Source organism: Rhinopithecus roxellana, chromosome 7, assembly GCF_007565055.1.
Source record: "Rhinopithecus roxellana isolate Shanxi Qingling chromosome 7, ASM756505v1, whole genome shotgun sequence".
Lineage (NCBI taxonomy): Eukaryota > Metazoa > Chordata > Mammalia > Primates > Cercopithecidae > Rhinopithecus > Rhinopithecus roxellana.
In genome coordinates this window covers 11,662,369-11,688,604 of record NC_044555.1, presented here as the reverse complement: position 1 = coordinate 11,688,604, position 26,236 = coordinate 11,662,369, and positions in this window count along the sequence as shown.

Here is a 26,236-nt window from a genome sequence, read left to right as displayed (position 1 = left end):
GAGTTCAGTACAAAATATAATTTAGCTGTGCCAAATATACATTCACTTAACAACAGACCACCCAAATTTATGAAATACATAATACTGGACCTAAGAGAAAAGATTGATATTAACAAAATAATAGTGAGAAACTTCCATGCCTTATAGACATCACCAGACAAATTATCAATGTACAAAACTAACAAAGAAACTCTGGACTTAAACTAGACTATGGAACAAATGTGCCTAATGGGCATTTACAGGACATACTACTGAATAAATGCATAATATGCACGCTTCTTATCTGAGCATGGAATTTCTCCAAAATTAACCATATGCTTGGTCATAAGGCAAGTCTCAATAAATTAAAAAAATTTTCAATTATATCAATTACTTTATGAACCACAGTGGAATAAAATTAGAAATGAACACCAGGCCGGTCACAGTGGCTCATGCCTGTATGCCTAGCACTTTGAGAGGACAAGGAAGGGGGATTGCTTGATGTCCGTAATTTGAGATCAGCCTGGCCAACATGGTGAAACCCTGTCTCTACTAAAAATACAAGAAATTAGCCAGGCATCATAGTGTGCACTCATAGTCTCAGCTATTTGGGAGGCTGAGGCAGGAGAATCCCTTGAATCCAGAAGGTGGAGGTTGTAGTGAGCTGTGATTGCACCACTGCCCTCCAGCCTGAGTCACAGAGATGCTGGCTATTAAAGAAAAGGAAGAAAAAATAAATACCAGTAGAAACCCTTAAAACTGTACAAGTACATGGAAACTAAACAACTTGCTCTGGAACAACTTTTAAGTAAACAATAAAAATAAGGTCAAAATTTAAAAATCTTCGGTAGCAAATGAAAACAGAGACAACACACCAATACCTCTGGAAAACAAAAGCAGTAGTAAAGGACAATTTATAGCATTACATTTTTATATCAAAGAGACAGATTTCAAATAAGCAACATAACATCACTCCTCAAAAAAAAACTAGAAAAACAAGAACAAGTCAAATCCAAAACTAACAGAAGAAATAACAATGGTCATAGCAGAACTATGTTAGCTTGAGATGAAAAAAAGGGAAAATACAAAGAATCCAAGAAATAGAAATTTAGTATTTAAAATATAAACAAAACTGACAGAGCACTAGCTAGACTAACAAAGAAAAAAGATAATATTCAAATAAGCACAATCAGGAATGGTAAAGGTGATATTACACTGGGTAACAGAGAACTGCAAAAGAACCTAAAAGAATACTATGAACATTTCTACGCACACACACTAGAAAACAGAGAGAACATAGTAAATTCTTTTAAACATACAACTTCCAAAAATTATTTTATTTTATTTTACTTTACTATTTTATTTTATTTTATTTTATTTTATTTTATTTTATTTTATTTTATTTTATTTTATTTTATTTTATTTCAGAGACAGAGTTTGGCTACATTGCTCAGATTTGTCTTGAACTCCTGGCCTCCAACAATCCTCTTGCTTAAGCCTCTCAAACTGCTAAGATTACAGGTGTGAGCCACCACACCCGGCCTATCTCCCACAATTGAACCAGAAAGAATTAGTGACACTGAAAAGACCAGTACAAGTAATGAAATCGAATCAATATTTTAAAATCTTCCAAAAAATAAGCTTAGGGCCAGACAGAATTACAGCTTAATTTTACCAGATATATGTATACTAATCTTACTAAAACGATCCCCAGAAATTAAGGAAGAGAGATCTCTTACTAACTCATTTTATAAATACAGTGTCACCTTGATACCAAAGTCAGGCAAGTACAAAACAAGAAAGTATAGGCCAATATCCATGATAAACATAAATGCAACAATTCTCAACAAAATATTAGCAAACGAATCCAATAGCACATTAAAGTATAATTTATTATGATCGAATTGGGTTTTTTCCAGGGATGATAATGAACCAAGGATGGTTCAACATATGCAAACCTATAAATGTGATTTATCACATAAACAGAATAAAGTATATAAACCATATAATAATCTCCACAGATCCTTGAAAAGCATTTGATAAAATCTAACAGCTTTTCATGATAAAAATCCTGAACAAACTAGGCAAAGATAGAATATACCTCTACATAAGAAAAACCATACATGACATATCCACAGCCAACATCACACTGAATGGAAAAAAGTTGAATGTATTTTTTTCTAGTAATTCCAAAGATGTACACTATCATCACTCCTATTCAAATTCATACTAATAGTTCAGGCCAGAGAAATTGGGCAGGAGTAAGAAATAAAAGGCAATCAAATTAGAAAAGCGGAAGAAAATTTATCTCTGTTCACTAACGACATTATTGTAAACCTAGAAAACCCTAAAAACTCCCTTAGAAGAGTTCTAAACTTGATAAGCAATTTCAGTAAAGTCTCAAAATATAAAATTAACATATGAAAGTTATGAGCTTTCCAGTACAATGAAATTTCAAACTGAGAACCAAATTAGCAACTCAACCTTATTAATAAGAGACACACACAAAAAATATAATAAAAAGGAATACATTTAACCAAAGAGGTGAAAAATTTTGGTGAGGAAAACTACAAAACACTGATGACACAAACAAATGGAAAAAATATCCCATGCTCACAGAGTGAAAGAATCAGCATCACCAAAATGATCATATTGCCCAAAGTGGTCTACAATTCAATGAAATTTTTATCAAATTGCCTCATAGATTTTTCTATTCTTTCTTTTTTTTTATTATTATTATACTTTAAGTTCTAGGGTACATGTGCATAAGATGCAAGTTTGTTACATATGTATACTTGTGCCATGTTGGTGTGCTGCACCCATCCACTCGTCAGCACCCATCAATTCATCATTTATATCAGGTATAACTCCCAATGCAATCCCTCCCCCCTCCAACCTCCCCATGACAGGCCCCGGTGTGTGATGTTCCCCTTCCCTAGTCCAAATGATCTCATTGTTCAGTTCCCACCTATGAGTGAGAACATGCGGTGTTTGGTCTTCTGTTCTTGTGATAGTTTGTTAAGAATGATGGTTTCCAGCTGCATCCATGTCCCTACAAAGGATGCAAAATCATCCTTTTTTAAGGCTGCATACCATTCCATGCTGTACATATGCCGCATTTTCTTAATCCACTCTGTCACAGATGGACATTTGGGTTGATTCCAAGTCTTTGCTATTGTGAATAGTGTCGCAATAAACATACGTGTGCATGTGTCTTTATAGCAGCATGATTCATAATCCTTTGGGTATATACCCAGTAGTGGGATGGCTGGGTCATATGGTACATCTAGTTCTAGATCCTTGAGGAATTGCCATACTGTTTTCCATAATGGTTGAACTAGTTTACAATCCCACCAACAGTGTAAAAGTGTTCCTATTTCTCCACATCCTCTCCAACACCTGTTGTTTCCCGACTTTTTAATAATTGCCATTCTAACTGGTGTGAGATGGTATCTCATTATGGTTTGGATTTGCATTTCTCTCATGGTCAGTGATGATGAGCATTTTTTCATGTTTCTGTTGGCTGTATGAATGTCTTCTTTTGAGAAATGTCTGTTCATATGCTTTGCCCACTTTTTGATGGGGTTGTTTGTTTTTTTCTTGTATACTTGTTTGAGTTCTTTGTAGATTCTGGATATTAGCCCTTTGTCAGATGAGTAGATTGCAAAAATTTTCTCCCATTCTGTAGGTTGCCTGTTCACTCTGCTGGTAGTTTCTTTTGCTGTGCAGAAGCTCTTTAGTTTAATAAGCTTCCATTTGTCAATTTTGGCTTTTGTTCCCGTTGCTTTTGGTGTTTTAGACATGAAGTCCTTGCCCATGCCTATATCCTGAATGGTACTACCTAGGTTTTCTTCTAGGGTTTTGATGGTATTAGGTCTAACATTTAAGTCTCTAATCCATCTTGAATTAATCTTCGTATAAGGGGTAAGGAAAGGATCCAGTTTCAGCTTTCTACTTATGGCTAGCCAATTTTCCCAGCACCATTTATTAAACAGGGAATCCTTTCCCCGTTGCTTGTTTCTCTCAGGTTTGTCAAAGATCAGATGGCTGTAGATGTGTGGTATTATTTCTGAGGACTCTGGCCTGTTCCATTGGTCTACAGCTCTGTTTTGGTACCAGTACCATGCTGTTTTGGTTACTGTAGCCTTGTAGTATAGTTTGAAATCAGGTAGTGTGATGCCTCGAGCTTGGTTCTTTTGACTTAGGATAGTCTTGGCAATGCGGGCTCTTTTTTGGTTCCATATGAACTTTAAAGCAGTTTTTTCCAATTTTGTGAAGAAACTCATTGGTAGCTTGATGGGAATGGCATTGAATCTATAAATAACCTTGGGCAGTATGGCCATTTTCACAATATTGATTCTTCCTCTCCATGAGCATGGTATGTTCTTCCATTTGTTTGTGTCCTCTTCTATTTCACTGAGCAGTGGTTTGTAGTTCTCCTTGAAGAGGTCCTTTACATCCCTTGTAAGTTGGATTCCTAGGTATTTTATTCCCTTTGAAGCAATTGTGAATGGAAGTTCATTCCTGATTTGTCTCTCTATTTGTCTGTTCCTGGTGTATAAGAATGCTTGTGATTTTTGCACATTTATTTTGTATCCTGAGACTTTGCTGAAGGTGCTTATCAGCTTCAGGAGATTTTGGGCTGAGACAATGGGGTTTTCTAAATATGCAATCATGTCATCTGCAAACAGGGACAATTTGACTTCTTCTTTTCCTAACTGAATACTCTTGATTTCTTTCTCTTGCCTGATTGCCCTAGCCAGAACTTCCAACACTATGTTGAATAGGAATGGTGAGAGAGGGCAGCCCTGTCTTGTGCCAGATTTCAAAGGGAATTTTTCCAGTTTTTGCTCATTCAGTATGATATTAGCTGTGGGGTTGTCATAAATAGTTCTTATTATTTTGAGGTACGTTCCATCAGTACCGAATTTGTTGAGCGTTTTTAGCATGAAAGGCTGTTGAATTTTGTCAAAAGCCTTTTCTGTATCTATTGAGATAATCATGTGATTTTTGTCTTTGGTTCTGTTTATATTCTGGATTACATTTATTGATTTGCGAATGTTGAACCAGCCTTGCATCCCAGGGATGAAGCCCACATGATCATGGTGGATAAGCTTTTTGATGTGCTGCTGAATCCGGTTTGCCAGTATTTTATTGAGGATTTTTGCATCAATGTTCATCAGGGATATTGGTCTAAAATTCTCTTCTTTTGTTGTGTCTCTGCCAGGCTTTGGTATCAGGATGATGTTGGTCTCATAAAATGCGTTAGGGAGGATTACCCCTTTTTCTATTGATTGGAATAGTTTCAGAAGGAATGGTACCAGCTCCTACTTGTACCTCTGGTAGAACTCAGCTGTGAATCCAGCTGGTCCTGGACTGTTTTTGGTGGGTAGGCTATTAATTATTGCCTCAATTTCAGAGCCTGCTATTTGTCTATTCAGGGATTCAACGTCTTCCTGGTTTAGTCTTAGAAGAGTGTAAGTGTCCAGGAAATTATCCATTTCTTCTAGATTTTCTTGTTGATTTGCATAGAGGTGTTTATAATATTCTCTGATGGTAGTTTGTATTTCTGTGGGGTCGGTGGTGATATCCCCTTCATCATTTTTTATTGCGTCTATTTGATTCCTCTCTCTTTTCTTCTTTATTAGTCTTGCTAGCGGTCTGTCAATTTTGTTGATCTTTTCAAAAAACTGACTCCTGGATTCATTGATTTTTGGAGGGTTTTTTTTTTGTGTCTCTATCTCCTTCAGTTCTGCTCTGATCTTAGTTATTTCTTGCCTTCTGCTAGCTTTTGAATGTGTTTGCTCTTGCCTCTCTAGTTCTTTTAATTGTGATGTTAGAGTGTCAATTTTAGATCTTTCCTGCTTTCTCTTGTGGGCATTTAGTGCTATAAATTTCCCTCTACACACTGCTTTAAATGTGTCCCAGAGATTCTGGTATGTTGCATCTTTGTTCTCATTGGTTTCAAAGAACATCTTTTATTTCTGCCTTCATTTCTTTATGTACCCAGTATTCATTCAGGAGCAGGTTGTTCAGTTTCCATGTAGTTGAGCGGTTTTGATTGAGTTTCTTAGTCCTGAGTTCTAGTTTGATTGCACTGTGGTCTTAGAGAGAATTTGTTATAATTTATGTTCTTTTACATTTGCTGAGGAGTGCTTTACTTCCAATTATGTGGTCAATTTTGGAATAAGTGTGATTTGGTGCTGATAAGAATGTATATTCTGTTGATTTGGGGTGGAGAGTTCTATAGATGTCTATTAGGTCCCCTTGGTGGAGAGCTGAGTTCAATTCCTTGATATCCTTGTTAACTTTCTGTCTCGTTGATCTGTCTAATGTTGATAGTGGAGTGTTGAAGTCTCCCATTATTATTGTATGGGAGTCTAAGTCTCTTTGTAAGTCTCTAAGGACTTGCTTTATGAATCTGGGTACTTCTCTGTTGGGTGCATATATATTCAGGATAGTTAGCTCTTCCTGTTGTATTGATCCCTTTACCATTATGTAATGGCCCCTTTGTCTTTTTGATCGTTGATGGTTTAAAGTCTATTTTATCAGAGACTAGGATTGCAACCCCTGCTTTTTTTTGTTCTCCATTTGCTTGGTAGATCTTCCTGCATCCCTTTATTTTGAGCCTATGTATGTCTCTGCATGTGAGATGGACCTCCTGAATACAGCAGTCTGATGGGTCTTGACTCTTTATCCAGTTTGCCAGTCTGTGTCTTTTAATTGGAGCATTTAGTCCATTTACATTTAAGGTTAATATTGTTATGTGTGAACTTGATCCTGCCATTATTATATTAACTGGTTATTTTGCTCGCTAGTTGATGCATTTTCTTCCTAGCCTCGATGGTCTTTACATTATGGCATGCTTTTGCAATGGCTGCTACCGGTTGTTCCTTTCCATGTTTAGGGCTTTCTTCAGGGTCTCTTGTAAGGCAGGCCTGGTGGTGACAAAATCTCTAAGCATTTGCTTATCTGTAAAGGATTTTATTTCTCCTTCACTTATGAAACTTAGTTTGGCTGGATATGAAATTCTGTGTTTAATATTCTTTTCTTCAAGAATGTTGAATATTGGCCCCCACTCTCTTCTGGCTTGTAGAGTTTCTGCTGAGAGATCTGCTGTTAGTCTGATGGGCTTCCCTTTGTGGGTAACCCGACCATTCTCTCTGGCTGCCCTTAAGATTTTTTCCTTCATTTCATCTTTGGTGAATCTGGCAATTATGTGTCTTGGAGTTGCTCTTCTGGAGGAGTATCTTTGTGGTGTTCTCTGTATTTCCTGAATTTGAATGTTGGCCTGCCCTACTAGATTGGGGAAGTTCTCCTGGATGATATCCTGAAGAGTGTATTCCAACTTGGTTCCATTTTCCCGTTCACTTTCAGGTACCCCTATCAGACGTAGATTTGTTCCTTTTACATAATCCCATACTTCTTGCAGGCTTTGTTCATTTCTTTTTCTTCTATTTTCTTTTGGTTTCTCTTCTCGCTTCATTTCATTTATTTGATCCTCAATCGCTGATACTCTTTCTTCCAGTTGATCGAGTCGTTTACTGAAACTTGTGCATTTGTCACGTATTTCTCGTGTCATGGTTTTCATCTCTGTCATTTCGTTTATGACCTTCTCTGCATTAATGAGTCTAGCTGTCAATTCTTCCACTCTTTTTTCAAGATTTTTAGTTTCTTTGCGCTGGGTACGTAATTTTTCCTTTAGCTCTGAGAAGTTTGATGGACTGAAGCCTTCTTCTCTCATCTCGTCCAAGTCATTCTCTGACCAGCTTTGATCCGTTGCTGGCGATGGGCTGCGCTCCTTTGCAGGGGGAGATGCGCTCTTTTTTTTTTGAAGTTCCAGCTTTTCTGTCCTGCTTTTTCCCCTATCTTTGTGGTTTTATCTGCCTCTGGTCTTTGATGATGGTGACGTACTGATGGGGTTTTGGTATAGGTGTCCTTCCTGTTTGATAGTTTTCCTTCTAACAGTCAAGACCCTCAGCTCTAGGTCTGTTGGAGACTGCTTGAGGTCCACTCCAGACCCTGTTTGCCTGGGTATCAGCAGCAGAGATTTCAGAAGATAGAATATTGCTGAACAGTGAGTGAACCTGTCTCATTCTTACTTTGGAAGCTTCCTCTCAGGGGTGTACTCCACCCTGTGAGGTGTGGGTGTCAGACTGCCCCTAGTGGGGGATGTCTCCCAGTTAGGCTACTCAGGGGTCAGGGACCCACTTGAGCAGACAGTATGTCCCTTCTCAGATCTCAACCTCCGTGCTGGGAGATCTACTGCTCTCTTCAAAGCTGTCAGACAGAGTCGTTTGCGTCTGCTGAGGTTTCTGCTGATTTTTTGTTGTTGTTGTTTAGCTTTGCCCCATCCCCAGAGGTGGAGTCTACAGAGACAGGCAGGTTTCCTTGAGCTGCTGTGAGCTCCACCCAGTTCGAGCTTCCCAGAGGCTTTGTTTACCTACTTAAGCCTCAGCAATGGCAGGCGCCCCTCCCCCATCCTCACTGCTGCCTTGTGGTTAGATCGCAGACTGCTGTGTTAGCAATGAGGGAGGCTCCATGGGCGTGGGACCCTCCCGGCCAGGTGTGGGATATATTCTCCTGGTGTGGCCGTTTGCTTAAAGTGCAGTATTGGGGTGGGAGTTACCCGATTTTCGAGGTGTTGTGTGTCTCAGTTCCCCTGGCTAGGAAAAGGGATTCCCTTCCCCCTTGCGCTTCCCAGGTGAGGTGATACCTCGCCCTGCTTCAGCTCTTACTGGTCAGGCTGCAGCAGCTGAGCAGCACTGATTGTCTGGCACTCCCTAGTGAGATGACCCCAGTACCTCAGTTGAAAATGCAGAAATCACCGGTCTTCTGTGTCCCTCGCGCTGGGAGTTGGAGACTGGAGCTGTTCCTATTCGGCCATCTTCAATTATTTTTCATAGAATTTGAAATATATCCCAAAGTTCATATGAAACAAACAAACAAAAATCTCAGATAGCCCAACCAATCTTAAACAAAATAATGAACCTGGAATAATCACATTGCCTGACTTCAAATTACACTACCAATATACAGTAACCAAAATAGCACAGTACTGCTATAAATCTAGAAACATAGATCAATGGAACAGAATAGAGAACCTGGAAATAAAGTCACATCCCTACAACCAATTGATCTTTGCTAAAGTTGACAAAAATAAACAATGGAGATAAAACACCCTATTCAATAAATGGTGCTAGGAATACTGACTAGCCAAATGTGTAGGAATGAACCTGGATTCTTATCTCTCACCTTATACAAAAAATAACTCAAGATAAAATACTAAACATAAGACCTGAAACTAGAAAAATTCTGGAATAATATCTAAGAACTCTTCTGGACATTGACCTAGGCAAAAAAAATGTTACAAAAAGCACAAAAGCAAAAGCAACAATTAACAGAAATGGAGAAATGGGCCTTAATTAAATTAAAAACTTTCATCACAGCAGAAGAAATAATCAACAGAACAAACACAAAACCTATAGTAGAAAAAATTTGCAAATTAAAATCACAATGAGATGTCACCTTACAGTAGTCAGAATGGCTATTATTAAAAGGACAAAAAACAACAGATGTTTTCATGGATGCTGAGTAAAGGGAATGTTCATACACTGTTGATGGGAATGTCAATTGGCTCAATGAAAAACAGTATGATGATATCTCAAAAACCAAAAATTGAACTACTATTTGACCCAGATTCCACTGCTGGCTATCTACAAAATGGAAATGCAATCATTATATTTTAAAAAGACACATGCATTCATATGTTTATCTCAGCACTATTTACAATAGTATAGTCATGGACACAACTTATGTGTTCATCAACGGCAGATTGGATAAAGAAAATTTGATATGTATATAGGCATCTGAGGTATACATAAACTGGAGGAGCAATGTGTGTGTGTGTAATGGTGTGTGTGTGTCTGTGTGTGTGTGTGTGTTTAGCAAATCAATTACATTAATATATTTGCAGTGATTTTATTTGGGAAAAGAGCTTATAGGTTCTAGCTGATAAATATGTTCATCATAATGCTTTCCCAATGTTTTAATTGTTGAAATGTGCATACTTCGAATGGAGAGAGACTGATAGAAACTTGCACAATGTCATGAGTGCCCCTCCCGAGAATAAAAATCACAGCATCCAAGCTGTTGGTAAAATTAGATCAGGTATGATTTTCCACATGCATGTAAATTTCTAAGCTTAGCATTTGGGTAAAGTTCTATATTTAGAGAAGACTACAAGATAAGAGAATCCCAGTAAAGAGGCTGAAAGAAACAGAGAATTCCTTTAGAAAGCAAGACCAGATTCTTCCACAAATATAATCATGGTCCCAAATCACTAGTTTTGATTAGTCCATAGTGTCACAAACATGGAATTCAACCAAGTGAGCTTGCTGAAAGGCTAAGAAGAGTAAACCATATACACTAACTAGGCAAATTTAACCTGCACATGAAGGCTATGCTCTTGGTCAACATAAAATTAAAACACAGATATTTATCCCTGCAATATTAATAATATTAGGAAATTTAAGCATTCAGTAATATGATGTGACTGGAATTGAGCAGAGAAGGAGCTATTGTAGAAATAATTATACCAAAATGGCAACATGTAATCTGGTCTGAGATGATAACAACCAAAAACATTTAAAGAGAGGGTGGAATATGGCTAAATATAAGAAGTACAAAGGCACTAAATTTTCAGATTTCGCAGCCAAAAACCAGTAGATAATTGCCTTGTTTCAGATATCAACTGAGAATTAGAGATATAATAAAAGATTATCTAATTTTGCATACATTAATAACACTTAGGGGACTATGTTAAAACTTAAATTTCTGTGTTTTAGAGTTTCTGATCCAGAGGCTTTGGGATGAAAGCATCAAATTCAGATTTCTAACAAGTTCCCAGATGATGCTGATGCTACTGTTTCAGAAGCCACAGGGATTTGGATTTGGGGATGTGGAGACTGTGAATATAAACAAGCCTTTGAGATATATTGGCCATAAAGAGAAGGAGATAAGTGATGTTGTAGCTAGAGGAGAAATTGGGAGAAATTATAACATGTCTGTTTAGTAATGAGAGTAATAGAGAAAAAAGAAGGAACAATGATAACATAAGAGAAGCAAGGGAAAATTTCTGGAGAAATTTTCTTGGATAATTGTTAGTTGTGAATTACATCTAGTGCATATATGAACTGAAATGTTTACAAATAGGAGCCTTAAGAGTTAATTCAAAATCAAAAGGAAATTCAAAACATTATTGACATAGATGCAGTAGATGAAGTGGCACGTAGTTACAGTAAAAGCTTATGGAAGTTCTCCCCTAATCGTTTCTATGTGATTAATGATATAAAAAGCAATGTTATTAGCTGTGAATAAGGATGAGAGAGAAGATGGTGAAAATGTGAGAAAGAAAAAGGTAGGAAATAGTCATCCTAAAGTGTGGGAAAATGAATTGACTTGAGCATTGTCCACCTTCATATTAGAGTCATCTAGAAAGTTGTTAACAATTTGGGGTATATGGGCACCTACATAGATCAATTGGGGGTAAATTCAGGGCATTTGTATTGCTAAAAGATCTGAATATCATTCTAATACTCATTCATGTGTGGAGAAATGACTGGACTAGGAACATGTGGTACTATTGTCAGACAACTTTAAAGACGCTCTTCAATTTGTGGTCATGAATTTAAAATGGGGATGTTCAGCACGATTGTGCCTTTTTGCAGCTATGTTCAGCTGGAGGGATGTAGGTTTGACATAGGTTGCTGATTTAACTGGAACTTGACTTTAGCTAGAGCAATTCATCAAACTTAGATAGAGAGAAGAAGGAGGACAAGATATCTGATATATACATAAACAGGAGAGACAGTGTAATGATTGATCAAACACTTGAAACTGAGTTTGGAGGGAAGTGAGAACGTTAGGTTGAGGGGCAGTGAAAAAGTTTAGAGCAACTGTATAATAGGTTTTGTTGAAGTAGAAATCTAATTTTCTACTTCAGGTTGACTGTGGGAATTCGCTGGGGAGATGAATAGCATCAAGCCATTTATAAAGGATCTATCCCATAGCCCAAACACTTTCCAAAACTTCCTGCTTCCAACATTGTAGATCAAATTTCAAGATAAGATTTGGAGGGGACAAATATTCAGCCTACATAATGGGCTTACATCAACTGCAAAGCTTTTGTACAGAAAATGAAATAACACAGTGAAAAATACAACCTATAGAAGGGACAAAAATATTTGCAAACTATTCACCTGACAGGGAATTAATATCCAGAATATATAAGAAACTTGACAGCAAAAAACCCAAACAAACAATCTAATTAAAAGTGTAAAAAAGACCTGAATAGATGTATCTTAAAAGAAGATATACAAAAAGCAAAGAAATACAAGAAAAAATGTAGAACATTACTGATCATCATGGAAAAGCAACTTGAAATCACAATTATATATTACCTCACACCAGTTAGAATGGCTACTATTAATACCAGGAAGACATAACATAACAAATGCTGTTGAGGATACCAAGAAAAAAAATAAATCTAACATTCTCTTGGTAGAAATGTAAAACAGTACAGCTATTATGGAGGATAGTATGGAGGTTCTTCAAAAAACTAGAAATACATCTACCTTATGATTCAGAAATTCCACTATTGGGCATATATCCAAAGACAATGATATCATTATATCAGAGAAATACAACACTATATTAATTGCAGCATTATTTACCATAGTTAAGATGCAGAATCAACTTAAATATTTATCAGTAGACGAATTGATAGGTAAAATATACTTAATGGGATTCTGTTCATCCATAAACAATGAAATTCCATCATTTGCAGTAACATGGATGAGCCTAGAGAACATTATGTGAAGTGAAACAAGCCAAGAACAGAAAGATGAATACTGCATATTCCTTCTAATATGTGAAGGCTAACAAATTGATCTCATAGAAGTAGAAAGCAGAATAGTAGTTACAAAAGTGTGGGAAAAGTAGGAGTGAAAAAACACAGGGAGAGATTGATTCAAGGATTCAAAATTAAAGATTGATAGGAGGAATACTTTCTAATGTTCTATCGCACTTCAGGGTGACTATGGTTAATAATTCATTATGCATTTTCAAATAGCTGAAAGAGAGTGTTTCAAAGGTTTTCAACCAGACCAAATAATAAACATTTGAGGTGATGAATATGCTAATTACCCTGATTGATCATTATATATTGTGTTTATCAAAGTATCAGTATTTAATCAATTAATATTAATGTAAAATTATTAGGTGTCAATTAAAATCATAATAACTGATAATACAAAGAACATATGGTACTACATCACAAACATTTTTTAATAATTTGTGTGCTGGCCGTGAGAATGCAGCTCACACACCTCCAGGTGTGTGATACAATACAATTACAGGACGTTATTGAAAGAGAATGCCAGATGGTGTGTTGATATTCATGCTGTGTTTGCCAGGCCATCTCACAAGGGACTGCTCCTAGCCAATAACTAAGCAATGCAAAGATATGAAGACTGGCTCTTTCCTGAGAATTAGGGCACTAGTCTGACAGGCAGCTTTGACTTGAGGCCTGTCAGGGGCCTTGGTAACCTTTCTTTAGGCTTCTTAGTAGTAGGAGCTTCTACTCAACCAACCTTCCTTCTTTCCCTCTTTCCTTCTTTCCTTCTTTCCTTCCTTCCTTCCTTCCTTCCTTCCTTCCTTCCTTCCTTCCTTCCTTCCTTCCTTCCTTCCTTCCTTCCTTCCTTCCTTCTTTTTTCCTATCTTGCATTAAAGTCTGACACTTTTCCCAGCCTCACCCAACTCCCTCACCATTTGCTCCCACTGGCCAAACTCTGGCATGTTTAATTTTTTTCTGACATCTGTTTCTTGGAGAACCCAAACTAGCACGGTTTGGTAACTGTTTTACAATATAACTGCTTTCTTTTATAATAAAACATACTTTATTTTATTTTTGTCAAAGCACTACTTTCACAAGAACATGCTTATCTCCAAATGCATTAAGTTGTATGCATTAAATATTTACAGCTTTTTGTATGCCAACTGCATCTCGATAAGTGGTTTAACATTATTTATTTATTTTGTTTAACTGACAAATAAAAATTATATACATTTGTTGTCCACAACAAGATGTTTTAAATTATTCATACTCTGTGGAATGTCTAAATTTAGCTAGTTAACATATGCATTATGTCACATAAATATTATCATTTGGGATAAAAACACAATTTACTCCCTCAGTAATTTTCAAGAATACAGTATGTTGTTATTAATTATAGTCACTGTGTTATTCAATAGAGCTTATGATCATATTGCTCTTATATACTTGAAATTTTGTGTCTTTTGGTAAACTTCTTCTAAACACCCCTGCACCACACACACCTACTCACCCCTGGTAACCATCATTCTACTCTCTAGTTCTAGGATATCCACATTTTTAGGTTCCACATATAAGAACATGTGGTATTTGTCTTTATGTGCCTGGCTTATTTAACTTATCATCATTATCTCTTGGTTTATCCATGTCACAAATGACAAATTTTTCTGACATGGAAAATTGCTGAGAGTCTTGAAAAAAGATATGACCATGTTGGACTTGCCAAATTTGATGCCACTGAAAATTCTGAATTATCCAAGAATCTCAATTTTAGCCCTCCAAACCCCTTGTAGGGTTGGTCTTGGAGCAGTTTTATCCAGCTAGAATCCTGCCTGAAGACGTACTTATCTAAGTTTCTGTTGCAGATTGGCCAAACTCCATCTACCAGTAGATTTTCAAATAGCCAATAATGTCAGTCCTGACCCCTCCTGCCTGTAGTCTGAGTTATTTCTACCTGAGGTTCCAGGTGAATGCATGTCCATCAGTGCCTATACAGACTGATGGGTTGACATAAGTCACATTGTGGATCTTAAAATGGCCTTATAAATTAGTTCCGGCCCTTTTTGACTACAGTATGGAAAAGGCCTTCTTGCCCAGAAATTCATTGGGAGACACCTATCCATCACTATAGAGAAAGGTTGGAAGACCTGAATTTTGGTTATGGACCTGAAAAAAAATGTTGTCTCAGATCTAGCCCATTAGAGCTGCAGATGTGAACAGTTCAGTCATAACAGGGACACATTTAGTGATCCAGTGGGAGGTTTTCCAGAGACATAAAGGAAGTCACAGTAGTCAGCACACCTGGTAATAGTCTTTCTGTTTGAGAATATTAAAGCAAACCTGCCCAACCCAGTACTAGTTGCTCATGGGACTCCAGCCTGGGCTGTATCAGCCATGCCAAACCTGGACTTAGGGTACCCTCTAACACTGCAATGGTTGCAGTGATCATGGGTTAGGGGAATACAACAGTTTTCTCAGAATTTCTGAACAGGCATACTGTAGAAGTACTATCATAGACAATGACAAACTCCCAAGACTGGAATAAATACCCATGTCTTCAATGTGCAGAAATCAACACACATGCACAAAGATCACAACAAGTAGGGAAACGTGAGGTCTCAAAACAAACCAAACACAGTGCCAGTTACCAAACCTAAACAAATGAAGATGTATAACTGACCTAATAAAGAATAAAAATCACTCTTTTAAGGAAGCTCAATAAACTTCAATAAAATGCAGAAAAATAATTCAAAAAATTGGAAGAAAAATTTAACAGAGTTTGAAATAATTAAAAATAATCAAACAGAAATCCTAGAGTGAGAAAATACAATGAAGAAAAAAGTACAACAGAGTGCATCAACAGCAGAATTAAGCTGAAGAAAAAATTAGTGAGCTCAAAGTCAGGTTATTAAAAACTATGCAGAGAAGAAAAAAAATTAAAAAATTAATAAATAAAGAACAGTAAGAAATAATATCAAAAAAGAAAATTTGTGGGTTCATAAAGTTCAAAAGAGACTAGAGAAACACAAGGTAATCGTAAATTATTTGAAAAAATAATACAAGAAAACATTCCAAGCATAAGGAATAATATAAATACCCAGATACAGGAAGCTTAAAAGCAATCACTCACAATCAATCTAAATAAAACCACACAAAGACATGTCATAATCGAATGATCCAATTTCAAAGACAGGAAGAGGATAAAAAAAAGAGAAAAGAAGTAAAAAACATGTAAGAGAATTTCAATATGCCTGACAGCAGACTTCTCAGCATAAATCTTACAAATTCAGGAGGGAATGAGGTAATATATATGAGCTGCTGAAGGACAACAGAAAGGGCAAATCAAAAAATACTGGATTCAGCAAAGCTACCTTCAGAAATGTAGGAGAAATAAAGCATTTTCCATGCAAAATCTGAGAAAGGATCACCTCTAGACATGTCTTACAAGGTCTTTAAGCTGAATAAAAAGACTCTAATAATAAGTAACGTAAAAACATCTAAAGTTACAAAACACACTGGTAAAAAAATACAAATTAATATTTAGAATACTCTAAAACTGGATGTGTAATGTGTAAACCATTTATGTTTTAGTATAAAAGACAAAACTAATAAAAATAACAATAATAATGTATAAAAGAAAATATAATATGTATATTGTGTGACATGGTTTGGCTCTGTGTCTCCACCCAAATCTCAGGTGATTGGATCATGGGTGTGGATTTTCCCTTTGCTGTTGCTATAATTTTGAGTGAATTCTCAGGAAACCTGGCTGTTTGAAAGTGTGTAGCACCTCCTTCTTTGTTCTCTCTCTGATAATCTCCTGCTACCATATGAATATCTCCTTGCTTCCCTTTCACCCTGCCACTATTGTAAGTTTGCTGAGGCCTCCCCAGGCATGCCTCCTGTACAGCCTGTGGAACAGTGAGTCATTTAATCCAATTTGCTCTATAAATTACCCAGTCTCAGGAGTTTTTAATAGCAGTGTGAGAATTGACTAATACAGAAAGTTGGTACTAGCGAAGTGAAGCATTGTTTAAAAAGTACTTGAGGCCGGGCGCGGTGGCTCAAGCCTGTAATCCCAGCACTTTGGGAGGCCGAGACGGGCAGATCACGAGGTCAGGAGATCGAGACCATCCTGGCTAATACGGTGAAACCCTGTCTCTACTTAAAAATACAAAAAACTAGCCGGGCGACGAGGCGGGCGCCTGTAGTCTCAGCTACTCGGGAGGCTGAGGCAGGAGAATGGCGTAAACCCGGGAGGCGGAGCTTGCAGTGAGCTGAGATCCGGCCACTGCACTCCAGCCTGGGTGGCAGAGCAAGACTCCGTCTCAAAAAAAAAAAAAAAAAAAAAAAGTACTTGAGAATGTGGAAGCAACTTTGGAACTGGGTAGTGGACAGAGATTGGAAAATTTTGGAGGGCTCAGAAGAAAACAGAGAGATGGGATAAAGTTTGAAACTTCCTAAAGACTTGTTAAATTGTGGTGATCAAAATGCTGATAGTGATATGGACAATGTCATCCAGGCTGATGTGATCTCAGGTGTACATGAGGAATTTACTGGGAACTGGAGTAAAGGTCACTGTTGCTATGCTTTACAAAACAGACTGGCAGCTCTAGGGATCTGTATAACTTTGAACTTAAGAGAGATGATTTAGGGTATATGGCAGAAGAAATATCTAAGATGCAAAGCATTCAAGAAGTGACCTGGATGCTCCTAACCATGTACACTCATATGTGCTTGCAAAGAAAATATCTGAAACTGGACTTATATTTACAGGTGAAGCAGAACACAAAAGTTTGAGAAATGTCCAGCCTATGTGGTAGAAAGAAAAAAAGCCATTTTCTTGGTAGAAACTCAAGACTACTGAAGAAATTTGCATAACTAAAGAGAAGCCAAATGTTAATAACCAAGACAACGGGGAAAATGCCTCAAAGGCATGCCAGAGACCTTAATGGCAGCACCTCCCATCACAAGCCAGGAGGCCTAAAAGGAAAAAATGGTTGTGTGGGCCAGGCCCAGGGCCCTGCTGCTTTATGCAGCCTGGGGACACAGTCTGATGCATATCAGCTGCTTCAGCTCCAGCCATGGCTAAAAGGACCCCGGATATGTTTTGGGCCACTGCTGCAGAGGCCCTGGGCCATAAGATGCCTTGGCAGCTTCCAAGTGGTGCTCTATGTCTTCAGGTGAATAGAAAGCAAGAGTTGAGGTTTAGGAGCCTCCACCTAGATTTCAGAAGATGTAGGGAAATGCATGGATTACCAGGCAGAAGTCTGCTGCAGAAGCAAATCCCTCATGGAGAACCTATACTAGGGCAGTATGGAGGGGAAATATGAGGTTGGAGCCCCCACATAGAGACCCCACTGGGGCACTGCCTAGTGGAGCTGTGAGAAGGCCACTGGCCTCCACATCCCAAAATTGTAGAGATACCAACAGCTTGCACCATGCACCTGGAAAATCCACAGGCACCAGCCCATTAAAGCACCCTAGGAGACTATACCATCTGCAGACACAGGGGTGGAGATGTCCAAGGTCGTGGGAGCCCGCCCCTTGCATCAGTGTGACCTGGATATGGGGCATGGAGTCAAAGAGATTATTTTGGGGTTTTAAGGTTTAATAATTTTCCTGTTAGGTTTTGGATTTGCATGGGTCTGGTAACCCCTTTGTTTCTGTTCATTTCTTCCTCTTCAAATGAGTGTGTTTATTCAATGACTGTACTCCCATTGTATCTTGGAAGTAAGTAACTTGTTTTTTATTTCACAGGCTAATGGCAAAAGGAACTTGCCTTGTCTCAGATGAGACTTTGGCCTTGAACTATTTAGTTAATGCTGGAATGAGTTAAGGCTTTGGGCAACTGTTAGAAAGGCATGACTGTGTTTTGAAATGTGAGAAAGACATGATATTTGGGAGAGGCCAAGGCAGAATGATATGATTTGACTCTGTGTCCCCACTGAAATCTCATGTTGAATTGTAATCCCTCATGTTGGGGGAGGGATGTGATAAGAGACAATTGGATCATGGGGATAGGTTTCCCCCTTGCTGTTCCCATGATAGTGAATGAGTTCTCAGAAGATCTGGTTGCTTAAAAGTGTGTAGCCCCTCCCTTTTAACTGTATATTTCTCTCTCTCCTGCTACCATGAGAAGACGTGCTTTCTTCCCCTTTACCCTTCCCCCATGACTGCAAGTTTTCTGAGACCACCCCAGGCATGCCTCCAGTACAGCCTATAGAACTGTGAATCAATTAAACCTCTTTTATTTATAAATTACCAAGTCTCAGGTAGTTTATTACAACAGTATGAGAACAGCTAATAAGTCGTGACACCAAAAATTCAAAATATAAGTGAAGAAAAAGGTAAAAGCATTAAATTTTTATGCTATCAAAGTTAAATGTTTATAAGTTGAAAATAACCTGTGATAAATGTAAGGCTTTTTTTGTAATGTAAAGCAAAAAGTATTTAAGACAAGCTTCAATCTATTTAGAGGTTTACTTTACTATGGATAAGGACATGACCAGAAGAAATAAAGACAGAAATCACAAAAATGGTTGGTAGATTGCATCTTTCTTTGAAGATAATTTTGAGTGTTTCATTATTTAAAGGGGAAAAGTGGGCTGGAGAGGACAGAGGGAGAGTATGGTCCCATTATCGAATCCACTTGTTGCAGAAGAAAAGGAGTAGGTAGGTTAATATCAGTTATGTATTTATCTCATGCTCAGTAAAACAGTGCTTAATAAGATACAGTGAACATAGAGTAGCTACCTGTGGAGACATCTGGCCTTTTATCTGTAGCTATCTGCTTAGAAAACAAAGTAAAGACAGTTTCTTTCATGGTTCACTTTTCACCTTAATTTTTTTTCCTTTTTTTTTTTTTTGGCAATATAAATTGGAGTCTCATTATTTTATTTTTCTTTCACATTTTTCTTAATTTTTAAAAATTATTTCAGATACAGCATATTAGTAAAAAATGAACCTTTCAGACAGAACAGATTATTCCTAGATAGATAGGTCCCAGACAATTCAAAAAACTCACTTTTAGCAGGGGGTGCCATGAGGAAAAGTAGGGAGAGAAACAGTGAAGAAAAACAACAAAAAAGGAGATATAAAAAACAGGAAAACAATCAAGGAAAACTGATATAGGATATTACTCTGAAGTACATGGTCAATAGGCAGGTATAAAAGTGGTTTATGTGTGTTTGTGTGCATGTGTGTAGTGATTATTTTCTTGTGATGTTTAAGTTTCCTAGCTTCTGTTCACAGAATCGCAAGAAAAGCACAGCTTTAATTCATAGTGATTTTAAATAAAAAATAATTGAAGAAAAAAATGGAAAATATGATTCTGAAGACTTGCAGCCAGGAAAAAAATTAGAATTAGATCTAAATTGTAGAACAATGATATAAGTTAGAAAACACTGGAAAAGTCTAAAATCTAATAATGAGTAATAATGGTTTACATAGGCATAGGCAAGGACTTCATGTCTAAAACACCAAAAGCAATGGCAGCAAAAGCAAAAATTGACAAATGGGATCTAATTAAACTAAAGAGCTTTTGCACAGCAAAAGAAACTACCATCAGAGTGAACAGGCAACCTACAGAATGGGAGAAAATTTTTGCAACCTACTCATCTGACAAAGGGCTAATATCCAGAATCTACAAAGAACTCAAACAAATATACGAGAAAAAAACAAACAACCCCATCAAAAAGTGGGCAAAGGATATGAACAGACATTTCTCAAAAGAAGATATTCATACAGCCAACAGACACATGAAAAAATGCTCATCGTCACTCGCCATCAGAGAAATGCAAATCAAAACCACAATGAGATACCATCTCACACCAGTTAGAATGGCAATCATTAAGAAGTCAGGAAACAACAGGTGTTGGAGAGGATGTGGAGAAATAGGAACACTTTTACACTGTTGGTGGGATTGTAAACTAGTTCAACCATTATGGAAAACAGTATGGCAATTCCTCAAGGATCTAGAACTAGATGTACCATATGACCCAGCCATCCCACTACTGGGTATATACCCAAAGGATTATAAATTATTCTACTACAAAGACACATGCACACGTATGTTTATTGCGGCACTATTCACAATAGCAAAGACTTGGAATCAACCCAAATGTCCATCTGTGACAGACTGGATTAAGAAAATGTGGCACATATACACCATGGAATACTATGCAGCCATAAAAAAGGATGAGTTTGCGTCCTTTGTAGGGACATGGATGCAGCTGGAAACCATCATTCTTAGCAAACTATCACAAGAACAGAAAACCAAACACCGCATGTTCTCACTCATAGGTGGGAACTGAACAATGAGATCACTTGGACTCGGGAAGGGGAACATCACGCACTGGGGCCTATCATGGGGAGGGGGGAGGGGGGAGGAGGGAGGGATTGCATTGGGGAGTTATACATGATATAAATGATGAATTGATGGGTGCTGACGAGTTGATGGGTGCAGCACACCAACATGGCATAAGTATACACATGTAACAAACCTGCACGTTATGCACATGTACCCTAGAACTTAAAGTATAATAAAAAAAAAAATGGTTTATTTTGAAACATAATTGTCTCTCTCCAATTGACAAGTAAATCTGGTTATTTTTGTGGCACACATTTTAACCTAATAATAATTATGACTGATAGCATATACTAAGACATCACAATCACAAGAATCTCAATAACTTTCGAAGACTTACTAATAACACATTTATATACATATAATCAAAAAAAGGTTAAAAAACATTTTATATTAGACAATGCATTCTGTGTAATTCTATTATACCAAGGAAGCTGAATATGTGTCTTGGACTTCAAGGTATCTAATATTAAATATTAAGGTAGTCAAAAAGATTGAATTTGTAATTTCATTTTGGAAAGTTTGCCAAATCTCAAAGGTTTAAAACTCTTGATATTACAAAATGGAATCACAGGTTACTGTAAAATAAACCATTCATTAGCCAAGGTGAGAATTTAAAGATTTCAAAAACAGGTGAAAACCTTTACTTTTTGAGAGAGGAGATGTAATTTCCCAAACAGTAAGCCCTAATAAAAACAACATAAGACCAATTAAATCTGTCACTCAAATTTTTTAACAAATGTATTAAATTTTAATCATCCCTACCATATATACAATTCCATAAATTTTAATAATATTTTACAATTTCTTAATTAAAGAGTGGGTTCATGCTCTAAGAAAACCTTGTTAATCTGACAATGTGCCCAGATGCTGGACTAACATCAGCATGCCTTTTATATTAATAATTAACTAACAGAGAAACTGTAAACTAATTTTATGTATCAAAACAGACCCTTACAATCTCACATGCCCATCTCTTTTATAATAATCCCTGGGCTGAACAGGGTTGAATAGTTTTAATTAATGGTTTTGTGTCTCATTAACACAGTTTACACTGATTGTCATCATCTTCCATATCTGAAGATAAGGCATCAAATGCTGTCAATGTTTAAGATTTGACAAAAGTTGACATCTTTTTGAGGCCCAGAAATCAGTCTTGCAAATTAACAGATTTAGAACTTGAAAAGCAATTAAAGAAGGTACAAGGATAAAATAACTTTATTTTTTATTTTGAAGTGAATTTTTTTAACAAATAAAAAACTTAATAATGGTAACATAGGAATTATTTTGATAGAACATAAAATCTGTTTGTTATGCCATTTACCAAAAGCCAAAAATAAAAGCATCTGCAGTGTGATAGCTTTTATCTGTGGGAGTCCATTTAGAAAACCTGCAAGTCACAAGTTAAAAAAAAATGGTATTTGAATTAATTAGATACAGGAAGGGCATGTCCTGGATCATAAGTGAATATTTTCAATTTGACAGAACAATTTAGACCTATGAAGAAGAAGCAAGATTACAGAATGCAAGGTTGAAAGAAAATGTCCTTTAGACCTTTAGGATAAAACATTTGTAGTTTCAGATCACAACAGGAGTTACAACCTAAGGAAAAGAGTTTTAAAAGCTGATGAAACAGCTAAAGGAGATATTTTTATCTTGGCGATCCTCAAATGAAAGAAAAAGTTGAAAACAGCAATACACAATAAAAGTTGAACTTTTGGTTTAAACGTTTAAATCACTTGTAATTTTATTAAAAGTAAATCAATACTTTCAGAAAACTTGGTTGTTCTAAGAAACTTTTAGTGTATTAGTGTATTTTAGTATCAAAGTCCAAATTCTAAAAAAGATTATTATAAAACATTTTCTAATTATTGCCAACTTAATCACAAATAGTTTTTTTCTTCATAAACTTACTTTATAGAAGAAATTGTATGACTTAAACCACTTACAACATGATTGAATTTTCTGTTTTACCCCAAGCATCCTTATTTCTGAAATAGCCCCTCATTTTTATTTAGGACAAATATTTACCATACAAGATACTTTCTCATATAAAGTTACTTTTCTTTGTTTTTTTTGTTTTTTTGTTTTTTTGTTTTTTTTTTTTTTTGAGGCGGAGTCTCGCTCTGTCGCCCAGACTGGAGTGCAGTGGCGCAATCTCGGCTCACTGCAAGCTCCGCCTCCCGGGTTCACGCCATTCTCCTGCCTCAGCCTCCCGAGTAGCTGGGACTACAGGCGCCCGCCACCTCGCCCGGCTAGTTTTTTTTTTTTTTTTTTTTTTTTTTTTTTTTTTTTGTATTTTTAGTAGAGACGGGGTTTCACCATGTGAGCCAGGATGGTCTCGATCTCCTGACCTCGTGATCCACCCGTCTCGGCCTCCCAAAGTGCTGGGATTACAGGCTTGAGCCACCGCGCCCGGCCTAAAGTTACTTTTCTTTTAATAAGAACACTTTTTAGAAGAATGTTTTTCTACAAGATATTTTTAGAAAATAAAAATGACCCAGAAGTTTGATACATATCTATTATTTAATTAAATATAACCTTAAGATTCTAAATTATGTGAGTTTATTTACAAGCATTTATTCTATTACATTTATGTTATTTTGAAAATACATTACCTAAATTACTTACGAAAGCTGTGGTAGTTGTCATTTAAGATCATTTTTCTGTTAATTATTTTACTACCTGTGAATTTCAGATGTTTACCTTAGTAAGAACTATAATGTAAAATAAATGTCTTAGTAACTTAAAATTTAGCTGTTTTATCACAATAACACTACTAAATGCCATATTTATCAAAAAATAAACAATAATAATTCTGTTTTGAGCTGCATTTATAGCTTTCTAACCCTCATACAAAATTTTGACACCTTGTAAAAATTGGCAGAGATAAATATAAAACTGCTTTACCAATTAATCTAAGCAATAATGTATGTTGACAATTATAAACACATTTCTAATTTTGTTTTATCAATAATCTTAAACCCAGTTTATTTATTAAAGATTTACTTAAGTCATGTAAATTTGCAAAAGCACTTGGGCTAAAGTATATATTTTTGTCTGATAAACTATTTGATTTATGGACTTGTTAAATTTAAGTCAATTTTATTAGAGCTCTTTTATATATTTTTGGTAGTGAAATATTATATACAAGACACATAAATACATAGATAGTTGCATTATACATGCAAACAGAATTAGGTCTTAAACATTTATACGACATTTTTTCTCTCTTAGAGTTCCAATTTCTTTATAACTTGTTCTCTAGGCAATTGTCAGCTAGATAGCCCTAAATTCGCATACTGAAGGGCAACTCTTTGATGAAAAACAGTGAAATTTAAATCTTGAAGGATAGAAACATAAAGAGTCTGAGTGTGTTAGAGGAATATTAAAAATGCATGTCAAGCCAAATATAAAATTAAAGAAATCTACCATAGGTTTTTATAAAGGGGCCAATTTTATTTAGACAAGTAGTTTAAAGTTTAGTCTCTACCTTTTAACTGAACCACTGAGTTCAGGGCAGAGTACATATTGAATTCTGGGTGTCCAAAATGAGCAAGAGATCATGGGACTAGGCCAAATCATAATTCTAAAGTGAACTTTGAAACAAATACAGTGAACTTTACTAAGTGTTTAAACCACATCTTCTCTTATTGTAAACACAAAAATAGTAGCCCCTGTAACAATAACTGCTTACTGTAAACAACTGCCATTTAACCATTCTGACGAGTGTATTTATTGACTACCTATTACACATACCTTGGTTTAAAAAAATTCTCAAAATATAAAGTAGCTTTTGGTACCTTCAACAGCTAAAAAGATCAGGTAGCACAATGCAAGAGAGCAGAGTTTAGACCTGAGAAGAATCTGCCCATGATTCTTGAAACTCCACAAAGAAAACAGAAACCCCCAAAATGGTGTGAGTGGCACCATTACTCTAAATTATTTAAGAGGTCTGAGTAATTAGAATAATTATCCGGATGTTTTCACTTGGTTCCAAAGTTGGCAAAGAGGAAGGAGAAATAGGGTTAAGAAATGTATATGAGGAAACAATTTTTTTACAAGGAAACTGAGCAGAGAAACCAAGCACATTTTTAGAGGTTTCAGTCAACTGAAAAAAATTCTAAAAAATGTCTTCAAAAATGAGAAACATAAAGGCCACACACACACCATATGCACACACACACACACACACACACACACACACACACACACACACAGTTGTGATGCTAGCTTTTAATTAAGCTGATTTTTATTATTTTTTTAACTTTTAAGTTCAGGGGTACATGTGTAGGTTTGTTATATAGGTAAATCCATGTCATGATGGTTTATTCTACAGTTTATTTTATCACCCAGGTATTAAGGATACTACCCTTTAGTTATTTTTTCTTAATCTCTCCCTCCTCCAATATTCCACCCTCTGATAGCCCCCAGTGTCTGTTTTTTCTCTGGATGTGTCTATGTGTTTTCATTGTTTAACGTCCACCTATAAATGAGAAGATGTGGTATTTGGTTTTCCCTTTCTGTCTTAGTTTGCTATGGATGATAGCCTTCAGCTCCATCCATGTTTCTGCAAAAGAAATGATTTTTTAAATGATTGCACAGTATTTTATGGTGTATATGTACCACATTTTATGTATCCAGTCTACCATTGATGGGCATTTAGGTTGATTCCATGTCTTTGCTACTGTAAATATTTCGGCAATGAACATACATGTGCATATGTCTTTATTATAGTTTAATGGTAGTTCTGTTTTTACCTCTTTAAGCAATTGCCACACATTGCTTATGATAGTTAAATGGTAGTTCTGTTTTTAGCCCTCTAAGAAATTGCCACACTGCTTTCCATAATGGTTTAACTAATTCACACTCCTACCAACAGGGTATAAGCATTGCTTTTTCTTCACAACCTTACCAGCATCTGTTATGTTTTATTTTTTAGTAATAGCTACTCTGATGGCTTAAGGTGGTATCTCCTTGTATTTTGGGTTTGAATT